This window comes from Gopherus flavomarginatus (genome assembly GCF_025201925.1).
Source record: "Gopherus flavomarginatus isolate rGopFla2 chromosome 13 unlocalized genomic scaffold, rGopFla2.mat.asm SUPER_13_unloc_2, whole genome shotgun sequence".
Lineage (NCBI taxonomy): Eukaryota > Metazoa > Chordata > Testudines > Testudinidae > Gopherus > Gopherus flavomarginatus.
The window spans coordinates 4,695,605-4,702,926 of NW_026114610.1; the positions used below are offsets into that span (position 1 = coordinate 4,695,605).

At 52.6% G+C, this 7,322-nt stretch overlaps 1 non-coding gene across 1 annotated transcript; it reads left to right on the forward strand.

Moving 5' to 3' along the window:
- Window positions 1-538: 538 nt before the first annotated feature.
- Window positions 539-620, forward strand: TRNAS-UGA (transfer RNA serine (anticodon UGA)). Its single transcript has one exon. It is a non-coding gene; the product is annotated as a tRNA-Ser (tRNA).
- The last annotated feature ends 6,702 nt before the right edge of the window (window positions 621-7,322 follow it).

The following is a 7,322-nucleotide window of genomic DNA, read 5'->3' on the forward strand; positions in this document are numbered from 1 at the left end:
TGAACACTCCGCGCAGAACTGCTTGTCCTGACCCACAGCCCCTGTTATCCCAGCCCTGGGCTCCTCTCTCACTGCTCTGCCAGTGCCCCTCACTCCCGATCCACAGACCTCCCCCGCTGTATCTGTGACTTCTGCTACTGAACCACCAATGCGCTGACTCCTCTTGTGAGACATTTCTCTGCACAATACTGCTGCTAATCCAGTTACTGACTCCAGGAAACATTTTCCTTAGCCTGGTTCTGTGTGTCACTGGTTTCTATAGCAAAGATCAGTCCCTGGCCTTGTGGCCCAGACATCCTCATTCACATCAAGCTTCAAGTTGAGAATCATTTCCCATTCCTGCTCTGTGGGAGGGGAGACTTTTAAACGCGCTCTCTGTGTGACTGCACATGGCTAAGCAAAGAGAACAAACCCCAAATCCCCCCTGTGCTTTGGGAACCAGGTTTGGGGTGGGAATTCTGTAGTTCAGATGACTTCATGCTTGGGCATTGTGAGTCTTTACCAGTTTCTCTGGCAGTGGGGCAATTTTGTGCTCACAGCTGTGATGGCTGAGTGGTTAAGACGTTGGAGTTGAAATCCAATAGGGTTCCCCTGCGCAGGTTTGAATCCTGCTCACAGCGAGGCCTGTGTTTTAGCCAGTCTCTAAACTGGGCAATACCTCTCTACAACCCCCTGAGACACTCTCAATTCTCTCCCCAACCCAAGTAAATTCTGTTCTGCTCTTTTCATAGAGATCCCTGGGACACCACCTCACACTGTGTCCCTGAGGTGTTATGCAAACTCTCAGCACCTGACTCCTCTGCCACTCACCTGGTGCCCCACAGATCAGCCATAGCCCTGGTTCTGCTTCTCTCTCTAGGGTGTGAAAGGAGCCAAGTCAGTGACTCCATGGGTGCTACAGGGCTGCAGAATCAACAGAGAAAAAAAAAAGGTGCACAGCAGCTGCCCCTGTACCTCCCACCTGCTAGCAGGCCTCGCCGACAAGCTCCTCCTCTTCTCCTTCAGCGCCTCCTGCCGGCCATTGATGGGGTGTACTGGAGAAGTGAGGAGAGAAAGAAGTGGCGCAGGGTGGGGTGGGAAGAGATTTGATGGTTTGGGGGCAGGGCCTGTGGTGGAGCAGGCATTGAGCACTGCTCGGGAACTCTCAAAGTCAGCGCCTCTGAGCGCAGAAGCCTTCTCTGAGTCTGAGCTGCCAGGATCCCTGCTGCAGAGCAGGTGCTACAAGTCTCAGCCTCTCTGTCCCACACATGGCTCTGGGCACCACCAGGAATCATTTGGCTCCTGGCACACAAGGCAACATAAAAGCTGAGTCCCTGTACAGCAGCTCAAACCCTGGCCCCTCCCATTAAGAGCCTGATACTCTACTGACTGAGCTAGCCAGGCTTTCTAAGAGCCTTCACCCCTCCTCTTCTTCTCCACGGCCACTGCCAATTCCTCCTCCTCTTCCTCCCTTCTGCACCTGAGGGTCACTAAATCTCCTCACCTAGACAGCCAGCCCATCCACTGCACTCCAATCCCCCATGCCTGAGCCTCCCTGCCAAGGTCCTGCACCTGGCTCCATAGAATTAATTCTCACGTGTCGCTGGGAACTCTACATCTTGTGCCCAGAGAGTCTCGGCCCCACTCAGTAGAAGACCCGAGAAACATAGTGTCTGCCTTTTCTAAAGAAGGGCTTGGAGGGGCTTTTTTCATGTGGCCTAATGGATAAGGTGTCTGATTTTGGGTCAGAAGATTGAGGGTTCAAGTCCCTTTATGGTTGTGTTTCTGCAGTTTTACTTTCGTGCTGAAAGTCCTGCTTCCATCAGGTCTGGAAACTCTTCTTGGCCACTCAGGCCAATGCTCTGGCTTCAGCTAGAGCCCCAGGAAGGAGTTGGGGGTTGGGTGTCACAAAGGCTGAGGCATGAGCCCCAAGTCCTTCCAGTCTAGCCTTTGCCATTCCTGACTTGCCAAAGATAATGGGCGGCTGGCCAGGCTGGCGTGTAGAGCAGTTTCCCTCTTCCAAGTGTGCGCCTGTCCCTGTGCTGGAGGGGGCTTGGTGAATAGCACCTTGGGAGCCTGGGTGTTTCTCTGCTTCTCGCCAGCTGGGGAAAAGCCTCTTGGGGTAAAATCTCCTGCCCCACTGCAAAAGTGAGCACCTGAGTGGGAACAGACAGAGGTCACACCAGAGGGCTGGCCCTGCTTTCCTACCTTCTTCTGATGTTGGCCACAGAGCATCAGCAGCTGCCCTGCATGCTGGTCTGCGGGTCGCTTTCAGTGGGTGTTTGGCATGGCAGGAAGCAGCCTGGCTGGGGGTCTTTGTGGCTGTCTGCTGGCCATTCATAGGCATGGTTGTCCCCTCCTCTAGCCCCGCCTTCTGTTGCTCAGTGGCTTGTAAACATTCCCTTGAAGCTGTCAGCACCAGCCGCCTCTGCTCTAGGTGTCCGGAGGAGGGAAGGTGTGAGGGGCTCCAGGCTGGGCTCCATCTCCCTCCTGCCATGCCCTGACTATTAGTCCCGGCCCTGGCACTCCTTTCTTCAAGCGCCGTGTGGGCCAAAGGAAAAGTGTGGCAGCAAACACAAGGGCAAAACTTGTGGGCATCAGGTGAAGCAGCAAGAATCCCAACCACCAGATCAAACCACAGGACTACAGGCAGCCATAGCCACTTCTACACCCCAGTCCATTGCAGCCATCTCAACCAAAGACCTGGCTCTAGTGGGTGTGAGTCACCCAGCAGAAGGGAAAAGACACTCTTAAACAACTGGAGACAGGGAAATTGAGCACTAGGGTTTTACCACAAACCAGCACAAGGTCCCACTGAGATTTGAACTCTAATTGCAGGATTCAGTCCTGAGGGCTGCCCATTACACCGTAGGGCCATCTTGTGCTTCCTTCTTGGGCTATTGGTGACCCTCACGGGGCTGGCGCGTGTAAGGGACTGTTGGCCCTTTACTAAAACTTAGTGAGGTTTTTGGTTGGCTAGTTCCCAGTCTCAATAGAAGGGGGAAGGGTCAATGGGAAATCAGGACCCTGAGACTGACGTGCCCCTGGGGCAATGGTCACCAACTGGTAGGGAACACGTGAGAATTTGTTAATGGAGAAAAATTCCTGGTGAAAATTGGCAAAGCTGTGGAGATTCTGAAAAGTTCCAGTGAATTTACACATGAAAATACAAACAGAGAGACAAACACACAGAGAGAATGAGAAAATCACAGACTGCTCAGGCCCACACAGACATAACAAAAACCAAACCCACACAGCACACAGAGCCATATACACATAAGGGAAAGCCACACAAAACATAGAAAGAACAAATCCACACCAAAAAAATACAGCAAAAGCCCACAACAAGAAAGCACAACAACCACATACCAAAAGAATACAAAGAAAAAGCCAATCTGCATGCAAAAGTCATACACACACGCACAGAAAACTATGCAAGGCATCCACCAAAATCCCACAGGACCCACATGCACATCAACACGACAGACGAAAACCACACCAATGTACAGAAAGCCAGGCAGGGTTTGAGTGTCACAGCGAAGAGGGTGAGCACACAGGTGGTTTGGGGAGCAAAGATTGAGGGAGAGTCGGGGGCAGTGCTCTGGGCTCTGCTTGACCCCTCCTGACACAGGCAGCTGATGGAGAGCAGAGCCTGGTAGATCTGTGGAATCTGCCCTGCTCGCTGTAAAGCAAGGGGACCTCAGTGTCTTCTGAGCTGGAATTGTATTTTCTGCAGGGCAAACTGATTGGCAGAACCCATTTGCTTAAAGAAAACTAGCATTGTATGGGAGGCTTGAACTCACAACTTCAGCATCACTCCGCTCAGCACTGCTGCTATAAGTCCTGTGCACTAACCCATTGCACCTCTACTGCCCAACTGAGGGGCTTGTCTCCTTGATTCATGGCTGGATTAGGGGTTGAGGAGGGTTGCATTAGCTAAAACAAATCCATATTAATGGCTACAGAATGGCAGCAGCAGAGGTGGGGAGTCTCCTTCTTTGTGATAGAGATGGTCCTCCCTTCCGTTGCTGAGGGGAAGGTTGGTGCTTTGAGCCCACCCGGTGCTGGAATGTCCCATGGGTGAGATTAACAAGACTCTTGAGAAGAGAAGGGACGGGAAGTCTTTTCTAGTCCTGCCTAGCTCCATTGGTCTCCTGCGGCCCTTTCGGCTCTCTGCTTCCCTGTTGGGGAGATGCAGAGACAAGCCCCCATCTGGGTGAGTCACCGAGAGGCTGTGTCCCATGGAGTGTGTGTGGGAGAGGGGGAGGGTTGGATTGGGCTGAAGGGGAGAAGGTTGTGTGTGACAGTGTGTGGGGGAGGGGGAGGGTGTGTTCCTTAGGATATAAATGATGGAAAACACAAGAGCAGTGACAGCGAAGCCCCGTGTCTCAGTGTTATGACCCTGTGTGGTGCTGCTGTTCACCTTCCCCTCCTATGGTCTCATCTTTCATTGAATCCAACATTTTTTCACCTGTCATCATCCCAGAGGTGTCCCACATGCCTCAGATACAGAGTGTCCCTCTTAGAGGTGCTGAGAACTGGAACTGATTTGAGCTGCTGGACAGCTCTGCTAGGTTTTTATACATTTGTATAGGAAATGCTGAGTGTTTAAATTCATTTTCAAGCCCCCTGCCCCCATTCAGCGAACTCCTGAACATACTGGAGATGGGTCTGGAAATCTATTTTCATTTGAAAAAGTTTTTAAAGGGAATCTCTGGATTGTAGCTAGGAACCTATTATCCTACAGGGAAACATTCACCTACGGATCTATACTCACAACAAAGAGTGTCATGTATAGCCCAGAGCAGGAACAGTTTTTAACCTAGGGGTTACTAAACTTTATCTCTGTACAAACACCACAGCTTACAAACTCCCCACCCCTGCTCTGTGTCACCAGAGCACAACGACGACTCTCCTTGGAGCACACACAGCTCCCCAGCTCCGTGCCCGTCAGTCTCTCCAGCATTGCTCCAATCCCTTAAAGCAGGGTCTCAACCTCAATTTACCTTAGGGCCAGTGCCAGTCCTCCAATCCTACCAGTGGGCCAAAAATGTCACTCATACCACTCAGAACCCACCCCCCAAAACTCTGCCTCTCACTTGCCTAAGGCTCTGGAAGGGAGTTTGGGTTGGGGGAGAAGGTCTAGGGTTCAGGCCCTGGGTTGGGGCTGGGGATTGGGATGCAGGAGGGGTGCAGGCTCTGGGGGCAGTCTGAGTGCAGAAGGGGTGAGAGGCTGGTCTCTGGGAGGGAGTTTGGGTGGGGGAGGGGTTCTAGGGTGCAGGCTGTGGGATGGAGTTTGGGTGCAGGGTGCAGGCTCTGGGCTGGGGCAGAGGGTAGAGGGAACAGGAGGAGGGGTGGTGGTGCAGGCTCTGGGAGGGAGATTGGGGTGGACGGGAGGGTGTGTGTGGAGGGAGGAGTGCAGGCTCTGGGAGGGAATTTGGGGGCTGGGATGTGTGGAGGGGGTGCAGGCTCTGGGAGGAAGTTTGTGGGGAGGAGGAGGTATGTGAGGAGGGGGTGGTGGTGCAGGCTCTGGGAGGGAGTCAGGGGTGCGGTGCTTACCTGGGGCTCCAAGGCGGGGTGGGCTGGGGGTCCTCCACATGCTGCTGCCTCCAGGCATCACCCCCGCAGCGTCCCATTGGCTGCAGGGGCTTGTGTGGAGGCACAGCTCTGCCCCGCCCTGCCATCGGGAGGGGCCGGCAGCCACTGGAGCGAGCAGGCAGATGCTGCACTGCTGGGGCCCCTGGGAGGGGAGCCCCTGGGGGCAGCAGGTGGGGCCAAGGGAGTGACCCGGTCCCAAAACTGCTGGAGCCCCATGGGCAAGACCTGGGAACCAGGACTGCCAGCCAGACCAACACCTTTAAGAGGAGGCGTCCCTCTCCCTGTCAAAAACTGATCTTCCTCCTTCCGTTCAGTGACCGCCTGAATTGTTCCTTATCCCGGCAGAGCCAGAGGACTGAAAGCAGCAACATCAAACTCCTGTGTAGCTCGCAGGGATGGACATAAACACTCCTTGGTATCTGAAGAGATGTTCAGCTTTGCCCTTGGTCAACTACAAGGCTAAAGGGAAAGGAGGGTGGTGCCAGATAATAAAGAGTGAAACACGACACATAGTTATGCCCATGGCTGCAAAATCTTTTTATAGACTTCTTCTTATCATCAGTGTATTGTTTTTCTGAGTCTAGGCCTTGACCAAGAAAATTTGTACCTTGATAAAATAATCGACTTGCATCTGGTGAAAATAATGGACTTAACACCCACTACAGTGTCCCTACACAGCTACAAGTACTAAACAACAGTGGCTGCCTTTTAGCCATAGTTTTAGTCAGGCAATAAAATTGAAACAAACCCCTGTTACATCATTTCTCAGCCCCAGTCCTTCACCCACATTCCCTAGAATGTTTGGGCCACTATGTGGATGTTTCATTCCTGCCTCTGAAATCAGCTCTGCCCACTGGGGAAGAGTTCAGTCCAGGGCCTGGTGCATTCTGGGAGCAGGGACCGGTGCAGAGAAAAGGCAGATACAGGGTAGCTCTGAACACTCTGCACAGAACTTCCTGTCCCCGACCCGCAGCCCCAGTTACAGGGGGCTTTTAGCCATAGTTGTAATCAGGCCAATAAATTGAAACAACCTCATTAAATCATTTCTCAGCCCAAGTCCTTCACCCACATTTGTTAGGGCATTGGGCCACCATGTGGATGTTGCATTTCCCGCCTCAATGGAGATACAATTTCTTTGCACAGATCCGTGAACAGCAAAACATCCTGTGTCTCTGGTCTGAGCCATGGCATTCGATTCCAGTGAACCCTTCTCTCTGCAGTGGCGATGGGTAGACAGAGGGGACATGGCACCTGCATCCCTGACAGGGAGATATTGGCTCAGCTCTTTCTTTCTTTCTGCTGCTGTTGTTAGTCCAGGAAACATCAAGGGTGGAATGCAAGGCTGAGTTCATGCACCAGCCCCCAGAAATATTTCAGTGCCCAGAGAAATCCTGCCCCCTGCTATTGGAATGTTATGGTGGAGATTCGAATAGGAAAGGGACTGTCTGAATTGTCAGAGTGGGGAATGAACAACAATCTATAGCAATGTCGTTCACACAAACACATTCTCATCCTGCTCCAGCCAGAAGGGAAATGGGGAAGGAATTCTCGCTGTTAAGCCAAGGACACACTTAAACTGATGCGCAGCCATGAGTGTGTGGGAAGCTGGTCTGAGAAAAACAATTTGAAGTGACAATTCAGTGAGAACTGAATCATCGTGCTCTACATTGCCCTAGCAGCTTCTCCCCCTGCAGAGTCACCCCAGCACTGCAGTGCAGCCCCCAGGGTCAGCAGGGGCCTTAGCA